This window comes from Sapajus apella, unplaced genomic scaffold (assembly GCF_009761245.1).
Source record: "Sapajus apella isolate SASKATOON/1434 unplaced genomic scaffold, GSC_monkey_1.0 scaffold59, whole genome shotgun sequence".
Taxonomy (NCBI): Eukaryota; Metazoa; Chordata; class Mammalia; order Primates; family Cebidae; genus Sapajus; species Sapajus apella.
In genome coordinates this window covers 10,872,609-10,885,645 of record NW_022436999.1, presented here as the reverse complement: position 1 = coordinate 10,885,645, position 13,037 = coordinate 10,872,609, and the positions used below count along the sequence as shown (strand labels likewise).

The 13,037-nt window shown below is 40.0% G+C and overlaps 1 pseudogene; it reads right to left on the bottom strand.

The window, feature by feature from the left end:
- Window positions 1–3,091: 3,091 nt before the first annotated feature.
- LOC116528655 overlaps window positions 3,092–13,037 on the bottom strand; it is a 62,409-nt pseudogene continuing 52,463 nt past the window's right edge.

Genomic DNA, 13,037 nt, shown 5'->3' with positions numbered 1-13,037 from the left:
GTGTGGGTGGGAGTGGTCAGGGGCAAGGTCATAGGGATGGAGATCTAGTGTTGGCAGGAACTTGAGCTAGCTTGAGGACCCTAACAAAAGCCAGTTGTACACAGGGGGTGATGTGCTTCTAAGAGGTGGTGTAGCATAGTGGTTAATGTGGTCCACTTTGAAGGTAGAAAAGAGCAAGTTGGCTTCAGACTCTGCCATTTCTTCATTGTATGAACGTGGATAAACACTCAACTTCTCGGTGTCCTCATGTCTGAAATGGGTCCAGTAATGCCCACATTTGTAGTACACTGTTCTACACATGGTAAATAGTGAATAAACTGTAGTTATAGCTGATTTCATAGGAAAACTAAAATAAGCTGTGGCTATTCTTTTTATGTATATGTGAAATTAAGGGTCTTTATACCTACTTAGTTTTTGATGAAGGCACATTATAGTTATTTTCATAGTTAATGTTAAAGAGAAATAGTTCTAAGCCTAGGAATTAAAACTTGGACATTGCCTCTAGCTCTGCCATTAACTAATTATATCACCATTTACAGGTTGCTTAACTTCTGCAGGCTTTAGTCCTTTATGCAGGTGTGAAGGATAGGGCCTGATAATTGCCTCTGTGCCTTTGACACTGACAGTCTTAGATTTCCAAAAATTTGCCTTTACACAGTGTAGTGCAGTGCTCTGTCCCCTACACTGGCTGGCTGGTTGAGTCTGGCTGTTTGAAAGGCTGGGATCATAGGCTTGATTCCACAGTGGCCTAGTTAGTTGTTTCAAGGTTATTTCAGGTTACCTCCCTGACCTCAGCCATATGTTCTATGAGCACAAAGAAGGGCACTTTCACACATATGGGGTCTTCAGCTATGCCATCATGACTACTACAAGGGGGCAGAAAGATGAAGGGGTCACCTATGCTGAAGGTCAGGTTGCCCAGGTATAAAAAGATCATCTTCCAGGGACCCTTTACTGTGGTGGTTACCTCCTGCTAATTACTGCCTGCTTCTTAACTATTTGCTAAAGTATATAGAAATTTGATTAAATATTAGGATCTTGAATTGGCTTAAAATAATTCTCTCATTAATGGCAAGGTACTTGTTAGAAGAAACAAAACACATCAGAAACAAGATTTATGACCACTTAGGAAATCTATTTAAAAACACTTTTTAAATGGACTCCAGCTCTTGGTGCAATTTGCATGCTATTGGAATGCAGAGATGGTGAATCAGAGCCTAAATCCAGGCTCCCAGCAGATCGAGGTGGGAGAGCTTTTAACTAGAATTAGAACCTTCTCTCCCAAGATACTTTCTATAGACAGAAAGTCATTTGCCCAAGATATTGGTTCTCATGCGGTGGTGTTGGTGAGAGTCCTTCAGGGTGCTGCAAGGGAGACCTTGGATAGTTGATGAGCCAAAGGCCTTCCGCCTGACAGTATTTTCTAAGGATCTGTCTTCCTCTGAGTGTAGCAGTTTTCCTCTTTAATAAGGCTGATCTGATTTACAAAACAACCAAAAACAGTAAATCAAGACCAAAAGGTAAGACTCTCTGCCCTCATGATTAATGAACCCAAAGTTGGTGTCCATACACATACTTCTGACCCTAATATCCTACAGTAGAAGATAGAGCAGCCTCCAGATTTGGGGAAATATTTTTATTATGTGGTAGGGTCAAATCTGTAGAAGCTCCAAGCTCTGAAAAGATTGTACCCACCCCTTGTCATAAAATTTAAAATAGAAGAATCCTCTAAACAAAAATATAATTAAAAGTTAAACAAGATAAACAGATAAGACTTTCTATGATTATTTTGATAATTTTCTTGTAATGCCACATATCAAATTACTTAAGAAATTACTTTCTTTATTGTCCTCTTCCCCTTTTGTGCCCTGCTTTGCTGGTACAGTGGCTATTTTAACCTGTTCCTTGGGTAACAGCGCTTCCCACCCCCAGAGTGGTATTTCTTCAAATGTGGTTCTGGGGTCCCCTGAGTTAGATCTCATGAAGCGCATGGTAAATGAACATTCCAGGGGACCTCAGGCTCATTTCAGATCTAACTCATCAGAATCTCTGGGGTTGAAATTAGCTGATTAATGAGCTCCCCAGGCAATGCACGTACAAAAAGAAAGCTTATGAAGCACACTTAGAAAGTTCTAGTGCAGATACTGTACTGGGAAGCGTCTTACAAAACAGAATCCCTCATAGTTTCTGCTGATTCAAATGTACTGGGAGAGACCTCTGGGATGTCTAGATGGGAAAAGCTCCATTGCAATTTTATTGAGAATCATACATTAGACCAGTACAGTTTGACAGAAACATAATGTCAGTCACACCTATATTGTACAGTTTTCTGGTAGACATATTTAAAAAGTGAACTGAAACAAGTGAAATTAATTTTCAAAATATTTTAACTTTAAACCAATATAACATACAATCATTTCACATATAATCAATATAAAGTTATGGAGGTGCATTACTTTCTTTTTTCATATTAGGTCTTTGAAACTAGGTGTGTAGTTTATACTTGGAGCACATTTCAGGTTGAGGTAGCTGCATTTCAAGTGCTCAGTAGCCACATATGAGTGGTTACTGAATTGCATAGTGCAATTCACTAGACAGTCTCAGTTAATCTGGAAGTGCTGGAACTGGGATATTTCAAAAATACTATTTTATCTGTGATCTCACTTGGGGGAGAGACCCAGTAGGAGATCATTTGAATCATGGGAATGGTGTCCCCCATACTGTTCTTGTGGTAGGGGATAAGTCTCATGAGATTTGATGGGTTTATCATGAGTTTCTACTTTTGTATCTTCCTCATTTTTTCTTGTTGCCACCATGTAATAAGTGCCTTTTGCCTCCAGCCATGATTCTGAGGCCTTCCCAACCATGTGGAACCATAAATCCAATTGAACCTCCTTTTCTTCTGCATTTCTTTATCAGAAGCATGGAAATGGACTAATAAACCCTTCAAGTTCACTTAGAGATTGAGACCTTGGATAAAATCTAGTGATATCCTTTACTGCTAGATATTCTCATGGTGTCTACATTTGTTCCTGAAAGGTGGCCACTCACAACTTTTGTCTGTCTATGTGTGTGTGTGTTTGTGTGTGTGAATAGAACGATAAACACCTTTATTACACAGGGGAAGACAGAAAACAAGGATTTATTTACCTTTCGTGGCCTTGATTTTCCTAAGCTAGAACTCCAGCTCTTTGGCCTCTAGCACGTAGCCATCTGCTCCGCCACACTGTCCTGGCCTTGCAGCGATGCACGCAAGAAGCTTGCCCTGCTGGAACTGCTCCTCCAGGAGACTGCTGATTTTGGCGTTCTTTTTCTTTTCATCGTATTTCTCCTGAATATTTTTAGATCGTGTTTTGTTTTTAAAATCTCTTCTTCCTCAGGATTCTGCTTGGCTCCCTTCTTGAGGCCCAGTGGCAGCGCACAGTGGGACTCCTTCTACTGTGGGTACAGTGTGCTGTGGATGAGCACGGCGCCCCTCTTCACCAGGGTCCTGGTACCGACCAGCTCGTTATTAGATGCATTGTAGACAACATCCATGATCCTTGTTTTGCGAGTAGGGCACTCTGAGCCCCAAGAGAAATTCCCCATGGCGAGCCTTGGCACGGTATCTCTTGTTACTTTCCCGCACATGGACTGTGGATGCGGCGGGGGCCAATCTTGGTGTTGGCAGCGGGTGCCCCAACTCATACTTCCGCTTCTTGTGATAGGGCTTTCTCTTGCCCCTGGTCTTGCTGCGCTTGTGCCAGTTGTCCCGAGATGCCCTTAAATCACTGTTCTGAAGATGAACGGTTGGTTTCCATGAGCCTACATGGAGTTGTGAATGGTGAAGCTGACTGAGGTCTGAGTTCGGTTTGGGTGTTAGGTAACTAACTGGGCAGATCAGTCATCGTACAGCATGACGAGTATGTTACACAATGCAGCCTGCTGGATGGCTGTCACAGGGCCACCAAACTGGGTTTGGTGGGATCAGTGAGCTCCAGGAATGGTTCTCTGGTGGAAATTGTCCAGCGCAGCAATTAGAAATGGTTTGTCCTGGCTCTCCAGGGAAAGTGCAGAAACCATGAGGTTTGTGATACCTGAGCAGGCAACTGGCTCACTCAGCACGCAGTGCCTCTGGGGATAGTCAAGGAAAATGGGGCTCACTAAAAGAGAAGTTCCAAAGTGGGGAAAAGCCCAAAAACAGTGAGAGGCTGTTTTTTTTTTTCCTTTCCTTTTTTTTTTGCTAAATATCCTCCACTGCATTTAATTAAACTGTATTAAACTAATAACCCTTTACTCTGCACTGACTATGAAGGGGCATTATGGGATATACTAAAAAAGAAGGCTCTGCTGCTCTGTACTTGCCCCAGGGGGAGGCTTATGGAATAGTTACACACAGAGACAGAGAAGCCTGGACACTGCTGGAGGGTTGGCAGGAGGAGGGGAGTGAACAGCCAGTGGTGTTTAGAACAGTTCAGAGTAAGGTCAGGGATTTGTAGATGTGGAAACTAAATCTTAGATACGTTCATGGAGGATTTATTTACCTTCGAAGTGACTTATCTGAGCTTTGAAGGAGAACCTTTAAGAGAAGGTGACAGGAATGGCAAGTTTACTTTGAGGATAATAGAAGAAAAGCATTAATGCTATGGCTTGAACGCCTTTACTTGGCTTACCTGCCTTATGGAGAAAGAGCAAAGGGAGACTGTAGACTCCTCCTGGGGTCTTTGTCTAAATCACAAATGCTGGAGCACATTTTTCAAGGTGAAGAAATCTGCCCTCTCTGGAAGTCTCCTTTAAGATAGCGTTATTACATCTCATGATACCATAGGGTACAATTCCATCTACTGGCATTCTGTAATTGCTCTTCCTATTGATAGCCTTCATCCGTTCTATTATTTTAAACCTTTATTTCAATCTACTGCTCAATTCTTAAAGAAAGAGCTCCTGAATGATGGCACCCATGAGGGTGACTGGGTTACAGAATCTCGATTGCTGGGGGAAAGGCAAAGCATTGTTGGTGTTTTGTATCTACAAATCCCTTACCTCACAAAGTCACAAACTTCAAAGTTTCTCAGATTCCTAGGGAGCAGCAGTTTTATCTCTAACTTGACAGATCATTGGTAGCCCTTGATAAACTTTGTGAACTGGAAATTACTCCTCTTGTATTACCTATTCTAAAAATCCTAAACCAGAGGTCATCCCCTTTACCTTACCCTATCAGATGCCCCTCTGGAAAAAACTTGATTGCTCCTCTAAACTCCATTATGCTTTATGAGGAATCACTTTTGTGAGCAAGACCACTTAGATTTTCACAGTGATAGTTATCTTATTCCCTTTTAGTCCATGCTGGTTTCACCTGGAAAGCAAATTCTCCTCTGATTTTTTTTTTTCCTTCCTTGTAGTGCCTGGCACAAGTTCTTTGCATGCAGGGGGAATTGCAGTGAAGTTGCAAGAGGCATGGTAAAACGGTTAGGGGATGAGTTTTAATCTTGACTCTGGTCCCACAGCTCAGGTAGAATATACTATGTATCCATCTACATTTGCATCTGTATTTCCCTACTAATGAAATGAGTTGCTACTGCTCATTTCAGTGGTGAAAAATCTGTGACTACTTAGCTATTTTCATACCTGTTCAAATGTGATGTTAGATGCTGGTAACATGAAAATAATGGATAAGCAGTTCAACTATATTATAAACATGGTCAAGAGTGCTCATCGTAAGTGTAGGATTTAAAAGTGCCGGCTCTGAAGTCAGACGGCCAGGCTTCATAAGCTGGTACCATTACTGACTTGGTGTGTAGCTTCTCTAGTTCTCAGTCTATTCAACTTTTCTCATCCAGAAAACAGTGATAATAATGTTTATCTCATAGAGTTGTTGTGAGCATTGAGTTAATTTGGGCACGGTGTTTTTAACAGTCTGGCACGTGGTGTGTCCAACAGATATTGGCTATTAGAATTGTGATGATTTCTCCTATAGTTTGAGTTTTTAGTCTATGCAAAGTAAAAGACTTAGAGAGGAGAAGCCATCCCTTCCTGATGTGGTGTGGCATTTAGTTTCCCAGGTGCGCATGTGAATCACCTGCCTTGGTAACTCTCTAGTGCGCTCATGAGTGTTTTCCAGTTGGTTTGTGTGTCTCTCTTCTTCCAACAGCAAGATAGGTGTTTCAAACTCTATGGCTTCTATCGGCACTCACGAGGAGCCTTCTATCCTTGGTGAACACTGGCTTATCAGTCTCCAAACAGCACTGTGTGCTGAACATTCTGTATGTACCTCTAGATTTACCTCCATTCTTCACCCTGATTTTTGCCCCCAGCAGGTTGACCTCTAAGGGTCCCCTGACGCCTGTATCTTCTATATTCTGGTTAAAGTCGAAGGGAGGTGCAGGGAGGCAATCAGAAAGCAGGAGGAGAGAGACGCTACAGGATCATCTCCCCCACCCCAACACATTCCCTTTCTTCTGGGCTGCAGTCTGGCAGGGGCTGCACTCCTCTACTGAATGCCACAGCCCCTCTCAAGTGGCTCCTGTTTTACAAATTCCTGCTGGGTTCTAGTGGCTGCTGTTTCTCAGATCTGAAGGATTCCTGTTTTCTAGTTGTAAGTATTGCTACTTACCTGTTCCCTTATCTCTTGCTACATCTTGGCAGTCCCTTTATTGAAAGTTCTTCAGCCACCTCCTTTGAGTACACTATTTCCTAGCTGGTACATATTGACCTTGAGAAGGTTGATGCTTCCCCACCTACTTACTGTTGGGAAGAAAGTGGAATATTTTAACCTGCTCCTGCAATGTCAATACAGAATCGGCCCTTTCAAAGTTCAGTGCCACAGAATATGAAGAGCATTGGTTGGGAACAGCAGGGCACGAATTTTCTACATGGCTAAATACAATGATCTTCAGTGTAAAAACCCACGTGGTAAAAGATGAACTCAAAGGATTGGAGTGAACACAGGTTTTATTATGACTCTGAAAACACTCTGGGTTATAAAAGAACTTACATTCTTAAACATAATTCTGTTGTATTGATACAAACGTTTAGTGCCCATTGGATGACAGGACCAGGAATAAAATGTCTGAGTTAAGCTAGTGTGGATGATTGAGCTTATGGCCAGGGGCTAGACTGGAGAGTGAGCCATGGCAATAGCCTAACCCTGGCAAGACAGTGACCTAAGTACTCTAGACCTGGATATTTTTGATAGGTTCCTTTGAAAAACCTCTTTTTGGTCATTGAGAAAGTTTGAAAAGCTTTAGGGCTTTAATTAGATAAAATTTAGCAGAAGGCAATACAACATAGGTACTCAGAAAAGAGGGTAATGGTTTATAAAAGCTTGACTCTGGCTCACATCTGAGAGACAAGAAAACATAAATCCTTCAGTCCTTTTACAGGAACCGCTTTCCTGATAAATTAGTTTATGTAAAAACTCCAGTAAAGAATAGCACAGAAACCTCTGTTTGTGTTTGATGATTTTACTATTAGGATTTTATTACTTGGTTCATGTGCCTGAGGAAGAGAACTGGTCCAGGAAGGATATATTTGTGAGCTTGAAGGCACATGTGGTTTACTTCTTGCAATTTTCTAATTTGGGGTCTATATTTCAAACCCCAATTTTCCAATTTGGGGTCTATATTTCAATCAAATAGAGATCAAATCTCTTTTCCTCTGTGTTTGTGGATCTTTCTGGGCTCCACCCTTAAAATCAGCATCATGGTTCTCATGGCAACGAATGTACCTGGAAGACAGGAAGAAAGGAAAAGGACTAAATAAAATATTATGAAGCTGTATCTGAAAAACAGGAATTAATTGTGAACTTGAACAAAGGGTTATATAGCAAGTGGTTGGGGAGATGGGTGTGAAGCATATAAAGTCTTTGGTTTAAGACCTCTGTGATCACTTACTGCTTCATTTCTTTGTTTATTCTGCAGCCCCCAAACCATTGCTAGTTTTCTCTTCCCTCTCACCTCGCAGCTCCAACACAGAACATCACTGGGGTCAGGCCAGTGCACAGCTCAGGACGAGTTTACTTCTTCAGGGTGCATTTTGTAAGTTGTCCCCAAAGTCATATGGACCCTTGGTTAGTGTCTTAGTCTGTGCAGAATGCTGTAATAGCATACATAGACCGGGTGGCTTAAACAGCAGAAATTGATTTCTCTCAGTTATGGAGGCTGGGAAATTCAGAAGCAAGGTGCTGGCTGATTTGATTCTTGGTAAGGGCCCTCTTCCTGGCTTGTTGATGGCTGTGTTCCTGCTGTGTCTTCTCATGGTGGAGCAAGAGACGTGCTGTCTCCTATTCTTTTTATAAGTGTATGAATTCTGTCATATAAGCTCTACCCTCATGACCTAATCAAATTACTTTCCAAAGGTCCTGCCTCCAAATACCACCATATTGGGGATTAGGACTTCCATATGTGGAGGGACACAAACATTCGGTCCATTGCATTCTGTTTCTGGACCTCTGTAATTTTTGTCCTTCTCACTTGCAAAATACATTTATTCCATTCCAATAGCACCAAAAGTCTTAATTCATTCCAGTGTTAATTCTAAAATCCAGAGTCTTACCTAAATGTCGTCTAAATCAGATATGGAAGAGACTTGAGGTATGATTTATCTTGAGGCAAAATTCCTGTCCGACCTGTGAAATCAGAGAAATGATGTGTTTTCAAAATGCAGTGGTTGGCCAGGTATGAGATACATTCCCATTCCAAAATGGAGAAAGACAGAGGAAGGGGTGGTAGGTTCTGAGCAAGTCCTAAACCTAGCAAGGCAAACTTCATGAGATTTTAAGACTTTAGAATAAAATCTTTGGTCCAGTTTTCTGCCCTTTAGACACACTGGGGATGACAAGGAACTCTCTCCTTGAACAAACTTGAATCAGCCTCCTCTGAGTCCTCTTTCTGACTAAGCCCTGGCTGTGGGCTCTGTCCTCGAGCCACTTATTTCTGTTTTAGTAAGAATCCTGATGAGTCAGTTCAATGCCAATCTCTGACCTTTGTTATCTTACCACTTTTCCCTAACTTCAGTAAGAGTCCTGTCAGGCAGTTTAGCTAGAATCCTCCCATAGCCTTGATGTTTCCTCTTACAAAACCACTGACCTTCCCACCACCAAACCTGCTTCTTGGCTATACAGCCCTACTGGTCCTTGTTGTATACAGAATTGAGCCCAGTCTTTCTCCCCTACTATCAAGCCCCATAGCCATAATCTCTTTTGAATAGAATCTTTAACAAGTCATTACCAGGTGTCTAAATATATATTTTTTCTTTAACAGCTATGGCTTCCACAACTTGGGATCAGATTCATGGTTAGATCCCCACACTTCCCACTTGAGACCTGAAATGTGCACCTTTGAAGTCTTTTCTTCACTCTTGGCTGATTGATGAGGCGTCCATTGGTGAGTCCAGATTCAGAGCCAGTGCTTTGAATGGCGGTCCATTGATGCATGGTAGGGATAGTTTCATTCTTAAAATTAAAGGTACCTCTGGGGCTGAAAGTTGCTCCTGGCTCCTTGTTTTCAGTGGGGTTCCCTCACTGACTTTTGGACTGAAATTATTTTCCTGGATCCTTGTGTGACCTCTCTGTTCTGTTTGATCCCACTTCTCTCATGGGAACTTCTCCGTCAGCAAAATTTCCCTTCTTGAACTCGTGTCAAATTTGGAACTTCGACAGCATCTTTGGGAAACATCTCCCCAAAATGGCTCCTCTAAGACCTCTCCCTTCCCATCACCTGCACTCCTCCTTTCTCCTTTTACCACCTTTTGTCTTCCCTTCAGCTCCTTTGTGTCCTTGGATAGTGTTCTCTCAAGCCTCTATGCCCCTCACCACTCTGTTGCTTCTGCCAAGCCTTTTCCTTCCCAGTTCAGCTTCTCAGCTCCCTATAGTCCCTGAAACTTTAGCCCCCCAACCACCCGCTATGGGGCTCTCAAGGAACTCAGATCCCTAAGAGCAACTACCTGAGGCTGAAAAGGAAAAAAGCTAATTAGTAACAGATAAGGCTTTGGCTACACCCAGACAGTCTTGATGTTCCCTCAGTGTCTTGTCTGAAATGTTGTTTACTACCTTGGTAAGATTACAGATCATGGCAAAAGGAAATCTTTAAAATCTCCTTAAATATTGGTAAAAACATTCACCCTCATACTGAGCAGGTAACCTTAAGTTATTCCATCTGGTAGAAACACAATTTGGATAAAAGTATAATATGGAGCAAAAAGTGAAAAACAGCTCACGTAAACGGTTAAGTTTTTTGTTTTTATGCCTGGCTCAGGGCTAAAACTTTAAAATAAAAGCACAGATCTCAATTTGCATCTTATCTCTGTGTATATATGCATGTATATTATCATGTATATTTTCCTGCTTCTACATACTATTACCAAGTTTAAAAAATCCCGTAAAGTAGTTCTGTTCTCATGGTTTAGAAAGAAATAAGTGCTCATATGAATTGTCTTCCCAAACTCCCAGAAATGTAGCAGCCAACTAAAATGTATTTCAAATTCACATGGGTTGGATAAATAATCCCTAAAAAGGGGGCCAGTGTAATAGTATTGGTTTAATAAAAAAGGCTGTATATTCTGAGTTATCAGCATGAAATATAATATGGACATATAATCTACTTGGGTCTATTAGTCATATGAGGTTAAAAAATACTTACCAGGGAAATAAGTGGAGATGATAGGCAGTCCTGTTCAATGTTATGTGTCTATCTAAAAATATATTTCCAAGATATTTTTGGTGACTCTAATCTTTTAGAGTATGCTAAGTTAGATATTAAGAGTCTACATCATTTCTAAACAAATGTACTATTATATTTTGCTAAGTACAAGTTTATGTTTGTCTTCTTATTTATATATGATATATGGAGAGACTAATTATATTTGAGCTTGTTAATAAACACATTATTTTTGGCACATTGAGAATCTGTATGATGAAACAGCATATGCCTATAAAATTGTGAGATGATGTATTCAAAAAATTTGCTAGTCTTTCAGAGAACACTGGTATGTGACAGGTAGTTCACAGTCATCTACTCCTAGTTTCTCTGTTTAAAAGTTTACTAATGGTCTAAAATTACTATATGGGAATAAGACTAAAATAAGAAGAGAAACAACCGTGCATGCAAAGTCTACAAGAAAAGTAGGATATATTTTTTGATATAGATGTACAAGGTATAAACAATGTGTTTTTGTTAAGGAAAAAAGAGTGATTTTATTGTGAAGTAGAATGGCTGGTTATTCTAGAATGAGAGAGGGAAATGTATGGAGAAAGCCTCTAAATCAGAATAAATACAGAGAGTTGTAAAAGGTTTGCAGAGAAGTAATTTTATGTGTAGTTGAGCTAGCTACGAGTAAATATGTTGAGAGAAGGAGTGAAAAAAGTAAATACGTTTATTTTAGAAAGTTTTTTAAAATAATGAACTCAGCATCAAAAGTGACTGCTATAAACCTAGAATTTTGGTGTCTCTCTGTCAAAAATGACAACGTTTTCATGGATTATGATCTGCTGTTAATAAGAAATTGTAAAATGGTTTTACTTTATCTTTCAAGTAATCTGCCTAGGAAACAGATTCTCTGTTTTATCAGAATTTTTTTTTTGTGATTTATGTTCACCTTTATCATGTCCTTGATTATTTAAGAGAACTGAGACTTTTAAAAGAGCTAAGATTTAAAAAATATTTTTGGCAATTGTATGTTGCTGAAATCAAATCCTAAATGAAATCTTATTTTTAAACTGATTTGAGCTTTTCCAGAGGGCCTCCTGGAAAATCTCAAAAGATTTGTTCTTGCACTTTGTAGACATGTTAAAGATAATTTGATTAGTTACTACATCGAATTTCATGTAAAGGCATTGTCATATAAGAAGAGATGCTAATCTTCCCTAAATTATGTTTGCATGGGTAAATATTAATATAAATATTTCAGAAATTGTATGAAAATTCTAATTTTTTGTCACTATTCTTACTTTCCATATGTCCTAGTATAATGTTATCTATTGTAATTCCACTTATTATTTTAAAATGTTACATACCACAGAAGCAAATTCCCTTGTCAGTTGTGCCATTTTAATAATCTCATCAGATTTTTAAAAAGCAGTTTTAGGTTTACAGCCATATGGAAGGAAGTACAGATATTTCTCATATGCTCCCTACTCCCACACATGCATCTCTGATTCCGTTACCAACATCGCCCAGCATAGTGGTGCATTTGTTACAGGTGAACATACATTGACACATCATAATTGCCTAAAGTCCATAGTCCACATTAGGGTTCACAGTTGTTGTCTGTTCTAAGGGTTTGGACAAATGTATACTGACATATCCACTATTATAGTATTTTAGGGAGTAGTTTTACTGCCCTAAAGATCCCGTGTTCTCAGGAACAGAAAACCAAACACCGCATGTTCTCATTCATAAGTGGGAGCTGAACAATGAGAACTCATGGACACAGGAAGGGGAACATCACACACCAGGGCCCATCAGGGTTGGCGGGTGAGGGGAAAGGGGAGGGAGAGCATTAGGACAAATACCTAATGGATGTGAGGCTTAAAACTTAGATGATGGGTTGATCAGTGGAGCAAACCACCATGGCACATGTATACCTATGTAAGAAACCTGCATGTTTTGCACATGTATCCCAGAACTTAAGGTAAAATTAAAAAAAAAAAAACACATTGCTACCCCCTCCCCCATAAAATAATCCAGTGTTCTACCCATTCATCACTTCCTACCCACTAACTTCTGGCAACTACTGATTTTTTTTACTGTCTCCATAGTTTTGCCTTTTCTAGAATATAATATGGTTAGAATTACATAGTATGCAGCCTTTTAAGAGTGGTTTCTTATATTTAATAATATGCATTTAAACTTCCTTCATGTTTTTTCATGACTTGATATCTCGTTTTTAGCACTGAATAATATTTCTTTTTCTGTATGTACCACAGTTTATTTACCTACTGAAGTACATCTTGGTTGCCTTCCAATTTTGTCAATTATGAACAAAACTGCTATAAAAATCCATGTGGAGGTTTCTGTGTGGATATAAGTTTTTATTTCCTTTGTGTAAATGCCAGGGAGCAC